The sequence below is a fragment of the Haemaphysalis longicornis genome, unplaced genomic scaffold (genome assembly GCF_048455015.1).
Source record: "Haemaphysalis longicornis isolate Haplotype H1 unplaced genomic scaffold, Haemaphysalis longicornis Haplotype H1 scaffold_3, whole genome shotgun sequence".
NCBI lineage: Eukaryota > Metazoa > Arthropoda > Arachnida > Ixodida > Ixodidae > Haemaphysalis > Haemaphysalis longicornis.
In genome coordinates this window covers 89,896,934-89,912,775 of record NW_027526335.1, presented here as the reverse complement: position 1 = coordinate 89,912,775, position 15,842 = coordinate 89,896,934, and the positions used below count along the sequence as shown (strand labels likewise).

Below are 15,842 nucleotides of genomic sequence, written 5' to 3'. Positions count from 1 at the left end.
TTCGAACAAGCTTCGTTGCCGGTGTGGTCGGCGCAGCTCACCTGGCGCGGGCAGGAAGGAGTGGCGGTGGTCGTCGAGTGTTCCCTTGGTCGAGTGGCGTCGTCGAGCTGAGAGCAGCCGCGCTGGCGAACACACCACCACACACGATCCGCACACGCCGACACCCGCTCCCAAGACTGCGTCGGCCCTTTCGCTTTCACCCACTCTCCCAGAAGGCAGCGAAAAAAGTAAATAGGGAACACAAAAGGGGACTAAAGCGCTAGGAGCGACAAGCGAAAACCATCCTTTCCTCGTCCGCTGAGATGGTAGAGGAAAGAGGGGGTGGAGCCCCGTTGAAGGTTGTGTACTCTACCCTTCCTCTTTCCCTCCTCGCTCTGGGAGCAGCGACAGCGAAAGAAACAAACCTGGCAGTTCGTTCAGAAATAGGACCCATCCCCCCCGACTGGGGACGAGACTGCGGCTTCAGCAGCGCGCGTACGTGCGATGGCTCTGGCATCAGTCTTCTGGGCCACCCCCTGGAGTCGAGGCTGCGGATGATATGGCTGTTCTTTTATTGACCTCCATCCTTAGCCTTCTGCGTTTCGCCTCGCTTGTTGGTTTACAGTTATTATTGAAACCTGGCGGTGGGTTCGAATCATTTAGGCAAGTCAACATAATGGTAGATGATGCTCCGGTTTACGCTATTTGTGCTCGTAATATATAAACAGGGTCAAATTGGGACATAACATGCAACTGAACGGCTCCGACATGACTGCGTAAGGGTAACGCAAAAAAAAAAACGTTTCTGAACTTGGGAACCCCTCCCAGCAATGCAGCAGGTACTGGAGGTATTGCGTTGTCCCTACACATCGGCTGAGGCTCGTTCATAGGCCGGGTATTCCGCGTCTTTTGCGTTCCCATACGCTGCCTAATCTATGACCAGAATGCGAAGGCACGCTTAGTTCGTGCTATGTCGGTCATATAGGCTTTGTATCGTTCCATGGATCCCGCTTGAAACTTATGTGCTATATTTGCTTCGTCTGTTGTCCTCAAACAGATGTTGTAATACCGCTTTCTGCAGAAAGCGAGAACGTGGCGTGAAAATCAGGATATACTGGACTTCTTCATTATAGCTGTCCTTCTTTAGCACCCATTTCTATAGTTTTTTTTCAGTCGAAGCAGTTGCCTAATCAATACGTTGTCCTTGCTGCTTTTCGCTTATTATATTTACTTTTTGGCAGAAAAAAGGAAACCAAACATTTGTACCTTATCCGTATGCATGAAAAGAACTCGACAACATACAACTAAACAAGTGAGACATATTCAGTCTTAGGGCTGTACTCCAATATAAAAATGGGGTGGGTAATTCGGATATTGACCATAGATAAGTGAGACATATTCGGTCTTAGGGCTGAACTCAAATATAAAAAATGGGGGCTAATTTTGATATTGCCCACTGTGTGCATTCATTCTTACGTGTTATGAATGCTTCGGCATACCCAAATCCCTCTCCCCAATTTCTTTATCGTTGCTACAACTGCACGTGTAAATCGAAGTTCAAACATTTGGTTTGCCAGAGTGATCATGTGTTTCTGTTTTCGGGTTTTCTTCTTTTGGCCGTTCGCCTTACTCGATGAGGCATCACTTATTCCTGTTTATGAACTTTTCTTGCAGCCCATCTGACAAGCACGTAGTACTGACGTTTTCTTCTCTCTTTTTTTCTTGTCAGTACTCCGGTTTGTGTAATCGAGTTTAAACCCCCAAACTCGGTAGCCCCAGAGCTCCGGCTGGCATGAAATCCATGCTAGGAGCTGTTGCGTTTGAACTTTCTAATAGCAACAACTTTGTAACTTACCTCGTGAAAGGATGAAAGTCTGCCATTTGCAGCATTTGGTTACCACAAGACTAAAGTGCGTTTGTGAGAGTAAGCGGTATGTGTGCCAAAGAAAATCATCCGATCTTCTCATCGTTCAACAGTCCATGACATACTGACACACAATAACATAGTTACCGGTTATTGTAGACACTCCAGCCACTCACTGCCCAACACACACAGACGCACACATGCACGCACACACGCGAACACACGCACATATTTTCTCAAACTACTTCTCACCTGACCCACAAAATGATGAGTCATTATTGTTCTTTTAAAAACGGGGAGGGTGGTTTGAGTCCTCGTACTGCTCAGTGAGGGACATGTATCCCTGATAAAGAGAGTGCTTATAATCCCTTTATCGCGAGGGAATTAGGATTATACGCACAAAGAACCGGAGCAGTATTCCGCTGCCCCTTCTTTAATTAGAATAATCCCCAACTAGCACACTTATTTTTACCGACAATGGCTACCCGAAGTCTAGATTGAGTATGGTGAGGCGATTGCATATGACGCTACATTTGCCTCTCTAGTTTAGCCAAAATAGCGCTGCTGTATCAGATGAGGAGTTGAATTGCGATCCGATATATAGTCGTGATGATGGGGATCCCGATGTGCCTAGCCGTGTCTCCCTGATTACGAAAACACCCGCACCTGTACCAAACATGTCACAGGGGGCACAAGAAACGTAGCAAACCATGGCAGATGGTGACGCGATGTATTTACATCATGTCGGCGATTAGATGGAAAGCGAGAGAGCCCGCGTAAGATACGTGCCCCACACAGTTTCGCCTTGTTCCGAGATGGGTGGGCTTCGAGGTGTGTCCTACTGTCCCCATCTTATTCCACTTGGGACATTTTAGCGAAGATTATGTTTTTATCAACTTCACGAGTTTTCAAACTTAGCTCGGTTTGCATGGTGCACTAACCAAAAGGCAATTAGACAGACCAACGTTAAAATGGCTACGTCTAGAACGGAAGAAACTAAAAGTTGCGTAAGGCAGTCATGACAGTCATGGCAGTTAAGAGGGGAAAATGTCGACGTCAGTTCTCCGGTGATCAACATCCAGCGCGTATGGCGCTCGCTGGCCGAAGCCATACCGGCGCTAGTCGAACCGTCTTACGTCAGCCGCGGGCCGGTGTTTCGGGCAGCTACAGCGGGGGTGGTGGAGCGCGCCACGTCGTGACGTCATCATAAACGTCCGGAGGGAAGTTCGCGCAGTAAAAGTAAACCGGGCGCCCGTCGTCCAGCGCGTACTCAAACCGTCCGAAATAACCGAGCCTACGGCCTGGCTTCGCGTTCTTACACGGTTCTCGCCGAGAAGTTGTCGGGTCGGCTGCGGAGGATGCCTCCGTCGAGCCGAGAATAGATGCCTGGATAGAGGGAGAGGAGGAAGAGGGTGAAGGCGGGAGATTCAAAGAGAGAAAGAGAGCGCTGAGGGTAGTTGGGAGAGCAAGGAAAGAGTGTAGTGCTGGGTTGTAGAAAAGGACGTTGAGGGGAGGGTTGGGAGCCCCTAATATGGCGCTGACTCTGAGAGGGGCTTCTGCGGATCGCTGGCCGCTGTGCGCTCGCCTCCGAGAAAAAGAGAAGAAAAGAACTCCTCGCCTCATTTCGTTACTTTCTGCCTTGCTCGTTCTCTCTTTTTTCGACGGAGAACTTTAGCCCGGAGCTCTTGTTGTGAGAGTCGAAGAAGTGCTTTTTCGCATAGCCAGCTTTCGAACAAACACGGTATGTGGGCGTCCCTGCGCCTACGCTTTTCCGCCTCGAATAACTTAAATCCGCAAACAAACATACTCTGGTTCGGATTTCATTGCGCACGCGTGCCCAGAGAAATGTAGGCAGTCCAAACTTACGCTCTTTCGACGGCTCTTCAAAGTTGCGAACGTGAATCTCGGCGGGCACGTTGAATTCCGCGTCGTTGCGAGGTTTCTTGCTTAAGTTCCGCGCTTGTGATTCGGCTCTACATGCAAATTCCATTGTTCGCTACTGCCTCGAGGCACTTGCTCTGCCTGCTTCCAAGTCTTCGTTGTAAAGTGCACGTGGAAATTACAGCAACCTTGAACCCAGGAGAAGATGACCCCGTGGCACCCACAACCACCGAGGAACTAAAGTAACAGAAATATCAGTACCGTAGAAGTTAAATTAGTCTATGTCTGGTCTTTTGTTTAAAAAACTAGAACAAAATTTCAGAAACCCCCAGATGGAATTGTTGCATACACGCTAAGCCGCTCTGCTATACCACAGGCCCCTTTCAACTTGGCTTCACGGCCACACACACGCAATGCTGAGGAGGCATTTCTCAGATTTTATATAAGCGCTCTTATAAAACTAAATGACGGGATTTTTAGCGAATATTTTCCCAAGACCCCATGTGTTCCTATAGATCGCTATATACTGGGCCTTTTAGAGTGAGCTTCACAAAAATACCCAAATGCATGCTGGTACGACAATTTTAAGCCCAATACAAGTAGTTTAATACCAAGGTATGAAATGAAGGCTCTAAGGATTTTTTATTTAAAACATTTTTGTGCAAGGCGAGAGGGGGATACATTTAGCGCTAAAGCCGGACAGACAGGTTTGCTTTTTGAGTGCACATAAAAGTGCTGAAGAATTTAAAGCGCTTATTATAAATGCAAGCAATTAAAAGACGACCCCTGACAATTGTAATTTCATGCAGCAGATATAAGTACAAGCTGCTGCTATTCATGGAATAATAGAGAACTGGTTTGAAAATACAGTCGGGGTCGTCACTCTGCTACATAGCGACCACCTGCTGGAATAATTGTTCTCGATTATTTCCTGCAATTTCACCTTCACATTTTATAATAACTACCTAGACCCCGAGAAGAAATGTCGGCTTTTGCTTTTTTCCCCTTGCCTCAGCTACAAAGATTTAACGTCATAATGGTGTGAAGTGAAACAATATAAACAAATATCATCTCACATGTAGTCTTTAAAGGAACACCACAGAAAGATGACAGAAAAACAGGGAAGACGTGACGGGTGCTGACTCGCAACTTATATTTATTCACCGAAACTAAGGAACACATGCACGCAAGGCAACAAACAAAGTATGTGCTATATAGACTATGCTGTTCTTCAATGAAAAATTGCTTGGAGAACCTGTTCGTCCCGCGCAAAATTATTACGAAGTTTGTCGGCTAATTGTCTGCTTCAAAGCTTCAAAGTCTCTTACAAATTGTTCAACATTTTTTTTAATTTGCTACGAACTTTCTGAATAGTGGCATGCAAGTGCAATTAAATTGTAATCGATGCTACGTTTTCCAACGGCCCTGTCTCCACAAAACCCGCTTTGTTGCACTACACTACTGCATAAATGAATGCACGCTTTGCAGGTAAGGTTGCATAAGATTCTTATTCTCGCTTTGAGCACTCGTATAGCAATTTTGGTAGCACTCTCGTACAGACACCTAATCTATCATTATGCTACCAGTATATGGGGCCTGTCGGAGAAGCAATTCCGTCAATCCGCAAACCGAGAGCAACAGCGAATCAGCCACACAGGGCGAACGGGTGACTTGAAGCTCAGAAGATGGCGGCTCGCAGATTTTTCGGAGATGCTGCACGAGCATCGTAAATATGTCGAGTAATTAACTGCACCTGCTGATGAGTAGCTTGAAAAGGAGTGTGAAGCAACTGCAGGGCTGTTTAGGCGGCAAGAAATTCACGACTGTTTCGCACTGTGGTGGTGGATGACCAGCGGGACTCCGTTCCAGCTTGGAGCACCGTAATGGCACGATTCTAACGCGCACATTTGTAAAGACGATAGTCTTTCTTCGGCTACTTAAACGCAACAATTTTGGTCTGTCTGTATATCTATCTGTCTGTGACTCGATTCAGCCAGTCGGCCAAAGTGAAACAAAAGCTGCGCAACAGCCTTATATACCCACAGGCAAATCTAAACGTCTAAGAACGGTGGCAATGTTCGTACTTGTCAAGATTGTTGAATAAGAACAAGACATTAGGCAAATGTAAGGCAGAAAATATATGCATAAGTGATAATTACAGTGTTCCTTTATAAAAAAATTTATGGATGCTTGATTTTTGCGAAAGCAAATACTACATTCACTGCAGAAAAAAAATCACTCAGTCGCCTGCTGTCGCCTGCGCCACTATAGCTTCTGGCGGCATTTTAAGAAATCAAGCGGCAACAGTTACGAAAAGTTCCACTAGGTAGGTTATACGTTCTGCTTGGAACGCACGTGGAGTAGGGTTCTATAAGAGTTGAAGGAGGGCGCCTCGATTCACGCGCGTCTCCGCCGTACGGCAGCGCTGGCATCGAGGAACCTGTCCTGGAGCAGTGGAATGCGGTAAGTTTAAATTGACTTAAGAAAACCTCTAGCGTGTTTCCCTTGCGAGACGCCCGGCGGAAGAGGAACAACGTGAGAGAGGAGCAGGAAAGCAAAGAGAGGCATTTACTTTGCCAATGTCGACGAAAGACTATCGTCTTTTGTCGACATTCGCAAAGAAAGGAGCAGATACGCGGGCAATTTTTTGTGTTTAAAGTAGTTTTAAAATTTCTGTGCGCGTTACGATGGGGCTCAAACTCTCACTCGGATTCAATGTTCTCCTCTTGCTTATCCAGCAGGAGCTGGATAAGTAAGTTTATGAAGCACAAGGGACTGTTAGCTGCCACAGTTGCGTGCGTGAAATCAATGTCTCCTGCCAGGAATGTGGTGACCCACCGCGGTGGCTCAGTGACTGAGGCGTTGTGCTGCTTAGCACGAGGTCGCGTGTTCGATTCCCGGCCGCGGCGGCCGCTTTTCTGATGGAGGCGAAAAGCAAAAACACCAGTGTGTACGAGATTTCAGCGCATGTTAAAGATCCCCAGGTGGTCGAAATTAGTCCGGAGCCCTCCACAACGGCGCGTGTCATCGCCTGCATTGCGTCGGCGCGTTAAACCTTACAATCAATCAAATCAATGAGGTATGTGGTGTCATGTTTTTTAATGTCTGTGCGTTACAATAGGCTTCGGATGATGTATGCGACTTTTCATTAGGAAGCATGCCTGCGTGGCGCAGTCGGGGTGCGCTAGAACCGTGGAATTACGGCACACGTATCCATTTGTCGTACAGAGCCATGGCATAGCACCGCGCAGTAAACAATCTTTACACATCCTACACACTCTGGTTGTTGTCAAGTCAACCTCACATTAAAGGTACGCGGCAACACGTCAATTGAACTTTCACGCTTCAGGACATCTCGAACGTTAACAATCACCACCAAATCGTTGCTGAATCAGTCTGTCGCACACCGCAAAAGTGAATGCGAAATCTGCGTCCACAGAGTCCCTCTGAAATTTTGCATACGCACCCTTGTGCGCGTTCAACTCACTGGCGTGGTACCTCCGTCGCTCTGCCACCTTCTCTGCCTCGCGGCACTCGTCTTATAGGCGGCCACTCGGCTTATAGGCGGCCCCTCGAGAACTCTCTTCTCTGCTGCTCGCCGCAAGCCACTGGCCATCTCCCTCGCGAATACGGTCACGGCGTTTACTTCACAATGGCCTGGTCCTCAGGAATACACACTACACGGCGCTTCTCCTTCCTATTGATCAGTCGATACATCAGGACTTCATTCAAACGCGTGCCGCCGACCGACCCCCTTGTGCGCAATGACGCAGCTGGACTCATTATCGTCGTAAGCTTGCGATGCCGCACACAAAAATAGACTTTATTTGAAACCATAACTCCCACAGTTTTTTGGCCGTAACATGAAAAATCAATGAAAGCTTGATCATATACAGATGTGCGGTAAAAAAAAATTATCATCCCTTTTCAGAGAAAGCTGAAAGAAACGTGAAAGCTTTCTAACACCAAACTGCGCCAAACGGGCTCCAAAACCTTTGGTAAAAGTGTATCAAAGCCTAACCTTCGCTGAACGTGCGTTCAGTCATTCGTCAAGCTTCAAAGACTCAAGGCAAGCGCAGACACACACCCACAGGGGAAAATAGCTCCGCCGTTAGCGTAGTGGTCATCGCACCGGACGGTAATCTGGAGGTCGTTGGTTCGGACCCCACCCGGCGGGCATTTTTCCTCTACTTTCTTTCTATCTTTCTACACACGCACGCACGCGCACGCACGCACGCACACGCACACGCACGCACACGCACACGCACACGCACACGCACACGCACGCACGCACGCACGCGCGCACGCACGCACACACACACACACACACACACACACACACACACACACGCACGCACGCACGCACGCACGCACGCACGCACGCACACACACACACACACACACACGCACGCACGCACGCACGCACGCACGCACGCACACACACACACACACACACACACACACACACAACACACACACACACACACACACACACACACACACGCACACGCACACGCACACGCACGCACGCACGCACGCACGCACACACACACACACACACACACACACACACGCACGCGCGCGCGCGCGCGCACACGCACACGCACACGCGCACGCGCACGCACGCACGCACGCACGCACACACATATATATATATATCTATATATGATCTAAATGTACGCCGATACGTGGTTTATGAGTTAGAGGTATACTATTGAACTACTTCTTCATCATCGATTTGTGTATTGTTTTATCTAGAACCCTTCCTTTCTCCCGATTTTCATGTAACCGTTCTCACAAAATAAAAGCCATGTTTCACTCCCGCGCTGTGTGTCCAGAGATCTTGTCAAAGCTTTTCGACCGGGGAGCTTTTCGAAACTGCTGCACAACGAAAGGATCGACCGATAGCCATGGCGCCGCTAAAAGAATCAAATGTTGCCACTCAGAAGAAAGTAACGAAAATCACAGTTGGCACAATGTGCAGGTGCGGAATGATAGAGGTATGCGAATAAGGTCGAATTGCGGTCTTATGAAGCCGGAGCAAAGGGTAAACGTCTAGCGGATCTCCAAGTTCACCAAGGAGAGGGCTGAGATGCACGCGGAGTGGTCCACCACTCTATTTATCTTCTTTTTTATTTTTTCTGCTGGACAGATTGTTGTTGTCGGCCAACCCAAACAGTGCTGGCCCATTATATCCTTTGAAGCTAGGTCTCCCTCAATACAGCGAATTTTTCAGGAATGCTTGCCTTAGAGACACTACAATAGGGAATTTGAACATTTCCGCTGTTACTGCATGTATTTCGCAAATCCCGCAGATTCAACCGTTTGTACACCTTGAATCAAAAGAAGTAAATTTTTTTCAAGAAAGAAATAGATCGGCGAGGCAGAAACTTAGCCATGGAGGTAATACGATTAGTAGAATATTTTCCGCGAGAACATGCATCGCCGTTCAGCATTGGAACAAATAGGCTGAATGTATTCTGATAACACCCCTTTTGCCATACACGTGGTTTTATATTTTGTGTTCACACTATGTGGAATAATTACATCTCATAAAATTGAATGCTTAGTTTAATTTGATTGTAAGGATAAAGCTTACTATACAAATAATATGAACGCCATTGGGACGTAGTAAACTTTTGTCATCGAATTTTGGTCGTTGTACAAAAGATTTTGAAGTTGGTCGGGAAAGTATCAGTTTTACAAGAAAGTGTATGACATACCATAAGCTGGGTAAAAGCTTGAACGCCGGGTTTCGCAGCTTGGATAATTGAACAGTCCTCGTTGTTTCCATTTTTTAAAGAAGATAGTCTTTCTTGGGCAACTTAAACCCAGAAATTTTGGTCTGTCTGTCTGTCTGTCTGTCTGTCTGTCTGTCTGTCTGTCTGTCTGTCTGTATGTCTGTCTATCTGTCTGTCTGTCTGTGACTCGACTCAGCCACCCGGCCAAAGTGAAACGAATCTGCGCAATAGTCTGATATACTCACAGCAAAATCTAAACGTTTAATTCCGGTTTCCGAATTTGACTGATTCTCTTTTAGCCGTTTAGGAGCTAAGAAATTTGATGTTTCACTCAGGTAAATGGTTTCGACATTTGAGCCAACTTACGTCGGTTAAAAAAATTGGTAGAGGTGATTGGCCGAGGTCGTACGTTTCAATGTGACATTGAGCGTCATCTGAACGGCGCAATTTCCCGCTTGCTGTACCGAACGGTGCGCAGCATTTGTCGTCTGCGCGCCGCCTCTCCGGAACAAACAGAACCAAGCGACAAATATCCGGCCGGCGCCAGTCATAAAATTAGCTGCAGCCCCTACTCTAGCCACGCGCGCCTGTCCTGCTCAGACGCAATAATGACAATCCCCGTCCTGATACCCTTGGCTGCAATGAACGAACTGCGCTAACACTCTGAACTCCATGGCTTAATTTCGAACCTGGAACAAAGCCCTAGATCTGTTGTTCTCAGAGCGAACTCGAAATACAATTGGAGCGCCGGCGCCCACTCACAGTGAGCCCGAGCCGCCCCATCTAGTGTCGACGAAGGGAACTGGGCTTTCTTCGCATTCAGCAACCGCCTAGGGGTGGCGCGAAATGCTGCGGAGAGTTTCAGTTTTGAAAGTCTTCCGTGCTTCGCTTCTTATATACCAGCCGCTATACTGAAGTTTTCACCGTTTCATACAGAATTCAAATTGCATTCGGGAGATATACCATTTCTCGAAAAAGAAACATGCAGTTGGTAAGGCACATTCTTGAGTAAAATATTGGGTGATTAAGTGTGCCAAATGCTTAGTCGAAGGATTTTATTTTTATTTTTATTTTCCCCTCTTCTCTATGCTCACGCTGCACAACACCCCGGAGACGGTTGAGCGGGAGATTATAACAACGCGTTTCCCTTAAGCAAGTACGCAACCCCACACGTACCTTCCTACCATCGAACTAGCCTCGGACGAGTCAGCTTTACGACGACTCAGACGGAAAAGACGATGGCAGAACTTCGCACCGCCATCCGACAAAGCAAGGTGAAATTGTCCCCAGGACATAATGGAGTCACGTGGCAACACATCCGTAACCTCGACGAGCCTCAGCTAGAACAACTTCTTGGCCTTATAATTCATTTCTGGAACACAGGTGAAATTCCTGACACCCTGAAGCTTTCCCTGGTTAACCTCATTCCAAAGCCTGGAAAAGACCCTTCTGTCATCTCCAACCTTAGACCCATATCTCTTACACCCACGTTATGTACACTGATCGAACGCCTGATTAACAACCGGCTACAATACCATTTGGAATATGTGAACCCATGGTTTCACACGTCCCAAACTGGCTTTCGTCCGTACCTAGGGACACACGATTGCCTCTGGCTCTTACGACGGGTAATCAACAGATCCCCGTACGACCGCGGACTTCCTGACTACGTCCTTACTGCAGACCTCCGGAAAGCATTCGACAGAATAGATCAAATGACGATTTTGACTGAACTGGCCCAAGCCTTCCCCGGCAAAAAAGCACAAGTTTGGGTTCGTAACTTTCTCCACAACCGGCCCGTTCAATTCAGCAGCACGCTCCCTGGATGGACATCCAATACACCCACCGCGGTAGCTCAGTGGCTAAGGCGTTGCGCTGCTGAGCACGAGGTCGCGGGTTCGATTCCCGGATACCTACTACGGTGATGCACTTCTTCCTTGTGCGGCTAAGAACGAAGGCGCAGGTTCAATTCGGGCCGCGGCGGCCGCTTTTCTGATGGAGGCGAAAAGCAAATACGCCCGTGTGTACGAGGTTTCGGCGCACGTTAAAGATCCCCAGGTGGTCAAAATTAATTTGGAGCCCTCCACTACGGCGTGCCTCATCGCCTGCGTTGCGTCGGTGCGTTAAACCCTACAATCAATCAATCGGACATCCAATACCTGCTACAACGACCAAGGTGTTCCACCGGGATCTATGCTCAGACCGTCTCTTCAACTCTTCAACACCGTCATAGCAAAGTTAGCCAAAACTCTAGAACAAGAAACGTCAGCCCGTTTCGCAATCTATGCTGACGATATTACAATATGGGCGGAAGGTAGAGACTACTCGTCAACATCCGACATGCTGGTTGAGCTGCAGGCGGCGGGGAACAGCCTCAAAGCATGCATGCCGAAACTTGGCTTAGAACTCGCCCAAGAAAAGACGGAACTTTTAATGGTATCAAGTGATACCAAAACGCACTCCATGAACCCTGCACTGCTGTACATTGGAGACACAACTATCCAAGCGACACGTGGCCACGGACGCCTCCTCGGTCTCCCACTTGGCAGTAACAATAGTGCTAAAATATGGTTGAAGCACTCACGACAGAAATGGAAACCCATGCTCAAAGTAATCGCGAGACTGTCTAATATGGGGGTGCAATTCAACAGGCATGCCTCTCCATGGCCCGGACAGTTGCAATCGGCACTCTCGCATATGGAGCTCCAGTATACACCCTCAACAAAACGAACACAAAACACCTTCGGCTGCTCCGTAGAGCCACATTGCGTACCGTCACAGGCCTCCCAAAACATACAAAGACGGAAGCTCTTGAGCGAGCAGTTGCGCTCCCTCCTATAGCCATAATCATGAAAGAAACTCGTGAACACGGAGACACCTAAAGCGGGCTCACCCTACAAGGGCTCCTTCTCGCCGCATGGGACGAGCAAAAGCCTATCCCGGTCATCGACCTTCCCATCTCTTTAGCACCCTGGACAATTTCGGAAAACATCACCAGTAATCTCACCAAACCCATCTCCCGCTCTAGAACGGCAACAAGATCTAAACGTAGCACTCACTTGGAGAAGTCCAAACTTCCCAATGAGATCTAAATCTATACCGACGCCAGTGTGGCAACTTCGCATATTGGCGTAGCATGGACCTTCCCTGAAAACCCATCCCTTGGAGGCATGATGGTGCAACTGCACTGGAAGGCAAACTGGTGCCCTTAATCATATTTGCTACGACCATAATACCCGACCACCAGCCAAAATACGGATTCTAACGGACTCGTTCGAAGCAATTCAAGAACTTCACAAGTCACTCTCCCTGAACCCGCTAGGAAACTCTATACTCTTACACAAAGAACTCCTCAAAAGCCACAACGTGAACATCAGAATTGACTGGATTCCAGGCCACGAGGAGGCCGGCCCAGGGAACCAGTCCGCCCACGAGGCGGCACAGGAGTGTTGGAACTTTACGCCTCCAGTGGTTCCCCTTTCAGCCTCCACACCCACTCCTCCAGCCTTCCTACTTCTCCAACTAAAGAAACGTAAAAGATGGCGTTACCAACAGGTTACACCCCCTGTGTATCTTGCCAACATTGTCTCCTGCAGCAGATACGAGGAAGTCTTCATCAACAAGCTATGCGCAGATGCCGCCTACACTCGTCACGTTACCCAGAAATGGACAAAATGCCCCAACACACACCCACGATGCCCCTACTGCAACACTGACGCCAAATCAGATCTCCACCACCAAGTTTGGACGTGCCCACACTTTGCCAAACATTGCTCAGAGAGTCTAACAAACATTAATCCCGACACCCTACAACATGAAGCACATCCTGGATTAGACGCCTCTTTATTACGAACAATCGCCGCTTTTTGCAGTTGATAGTGGTCTTGCGCGAGTAGTCTAACTAGAGCCGACACCGGTGAACACTTTGAGGGCCCCATAACACGAATCCCCTCTTTGAATACAGACCTTGATAAGTAATACCCTTCCTTTAATCCCTCTCCCCACTGTACGGCAAACGCCCTCCTTGCTCCAATAAAAGATTCAATCAATCAATCAATCAATCATCGGAGCGCAGTTTGAGGGAGCGGACACTGCGAATACACCGACAACTTTTACCCTATGATTTTCCAAAGCGGTACTTAAAACTGCACAAGTAGCTTTTCTGGAAAGAAAGGTAAAAGACCATAGTACAAACAGCCAGCTAAATAAAACTTTTCGTTAAACGGACGTTCTGTGTGTATTGAGTTACAATAGCTTCGTTGAACTAGTTTTGCACACCTGCCGAGTATAAATAAATGCAGGCCATGGACAAAGGTTTCATTCATTCTTTCCTCAATTTCAAGTCTTTTTCTTCGAAGCTTGGGAAGTAGAGGATTCGATCTGTTAATTTTTTGTCGTTTCAGATTTGAGCACTGCGCAGGTAGGTCTTGGGCTCCTTTAAAGACAGCCTTGGCATTCTAGCTCACCAGGAGCTTCAATCTTACAAATTTAAACAAGCGTCCTAGAGCAGATTACTAAATATTTGTAGTTAGTTACGCAATTATCACACACTTTGCTACACTCATGGCCCGCCTGGTCCCACAAACACCCGCGAAAAATCTATCTGTGGCGCTTAAGGTTTGATTACAAGCTTGCTTTTAAAGAATGACAAGTTCAACCAAACCAGAGCAAGTTTTCAGCTCTGTTGTTCCTCAGATGAGTTAATTAAGCAGACGACTACAGCCCTGGCATACTGCAAACATTCAGCACTCGCGGAACAGAAAATGACATCTGTTCAAATCGCGCTTCTGAGAGCTATTTTAAACGAAAGTGTAAAGCAGTGTGTTCATCACGCGTACACGAGGGATAGACGTGTGGCCTCAAGCGAAACGTAGCCAAACTCAATTGCCCTTTTTTATATAAGGAATGGAAAGACTCAATCCAACATGACTACCCCTTTGCGGGTCTTTCCGGGAACTGATCATGACGGATGTCACCTGACAAGGTTGTTGGTACATTGCTGTTTGGTAGTCGCAGCAATTTGATTTAAAACAAGGAAATCCCTATCTTTTATTCCATCAACTCAGTAGACTTTTCTGACCCCTCTTATAAACAATCCTCCTCTTTCTTCGCTCCTACATATTTCTTTTCAATGACCACCTGTTTGGTCTGGTGGGATAGATCACAAATGCACATTGCGACAGGACTTGCACCCATTGTGTGTCGGTTGGAGTCGAAATAGAATACGGCTAACCTCCTTAGGCAATGAGTTGCTCAAGAACTCTGTGAGTGACTATTCATTGACCTTGAGCCCATCGCTTCCAAAACCAAGCCACATGCAAAACGTAAACATTCCGCCGACGTGTTAACCAGCCCTATTTTATTCATGACGCACTGTGCATATTGGTTCCAAGCTATTAACTCCATCGTCTATGACATGACATTACTTTTTAAGACTTTTTGTCAAGTTCCTTTACGTTGTTTCAAAACATTCTTGGCCAGTATTCATTGACCGTATATTTGACACCCGTCGTTCACTTTGGCGGTGCAAGGGTGGAACGATGCTAACGTCATCTCGTGCAACCCTGGGAAAGTGTGAAAGTATCTGTAGCGGTTAGCTTGAAACCGAGAACACCGAGGTTTACAACCAACAAAACTCACGAACTGTTGCGAATACTCCAATGACGCTCATGCTCTCAAACGCATCGGAAGAGACCTTTCTACCTGTTATGGTTGTTTCCCCCACAATTAAAAGTTCGCACACAATTCTTGTCTCTTCGCTATGACCACCTTGCCCACAGATGCTTACATCCTTGACAGTGGATGCGGTCTGCAGCGAGCAAGCATTCGTTAAAAGGGTCTGTTCCGTTACAATTTCTGTTCTCGTGTTTTTTTTTCGTGTATTTGCTTCGAAAAATACCAAAGAAATAAAGAGCAGGTCCCGTTCACTTCGCCTCTTTCGTCCCACACATGCCGCTTTCCGTCCCCGAAGAACACCCGGCTGATCTTTAAATAGTCCAAACCATAAAATGCTGCCTGAGAGTTAGCCTTCTGGAGAACGACGACTTTGGCTGCAACATATTCCCACGTGGTTAAAATACGTATGGCCCCCTTTGAGAAAACGCATGCGGCATCCTGGAAGCCTGTGTCTGCCTTGCAGAGAGCTGCTGGCAGCCGGAACCCATCTGTTGGATTACGCCCAACTGCATGTTACTTTTTATTTTTTCGATCTGGTGACATCCAGGGATCAACTGCAGCAAGCTCATGACTCTTCTTGTTTGAGCCCTTGTTTTGTGACAGTGCCAGGCATTTCGGGCGTAACAATGTCCATACGGGTTGCGTAATATGAACGCTTTACAAGAACTTTAAGATATGTGTAACAATGCCTAACTACTTAG

The 15,842-nt window shown here is 47.4% G+C and overlaps 1 protein-coding gene across 3 annotated transcripts in view; it reads right to left on the bottom strand.

The window, feature by feature from the left end:
* The window catches only part of Up (Troponin T, skeletal muscle), a 34,720-nt gene extending 34,519 nt beyond the window's left edge, over positions 1 to 201 (bottom strand). For 2 of the 3 annotated variants that reach the window (XM_077703746.1, XM_077703745.1), the window contains exon 1: positions 42 to 200. The gene's annotated coding sequence lies outside the window, so the exon portion shown is untranslated. Of the gene's footprint in view, positions 1 to 41 lie in introns of all 3 variants that reach the window. The other variant, XM_077703747.1, reaches the window with a different exon arrangement.
* Positions 202 to 15,842: the final 15,641 nt, after the last annotated feature.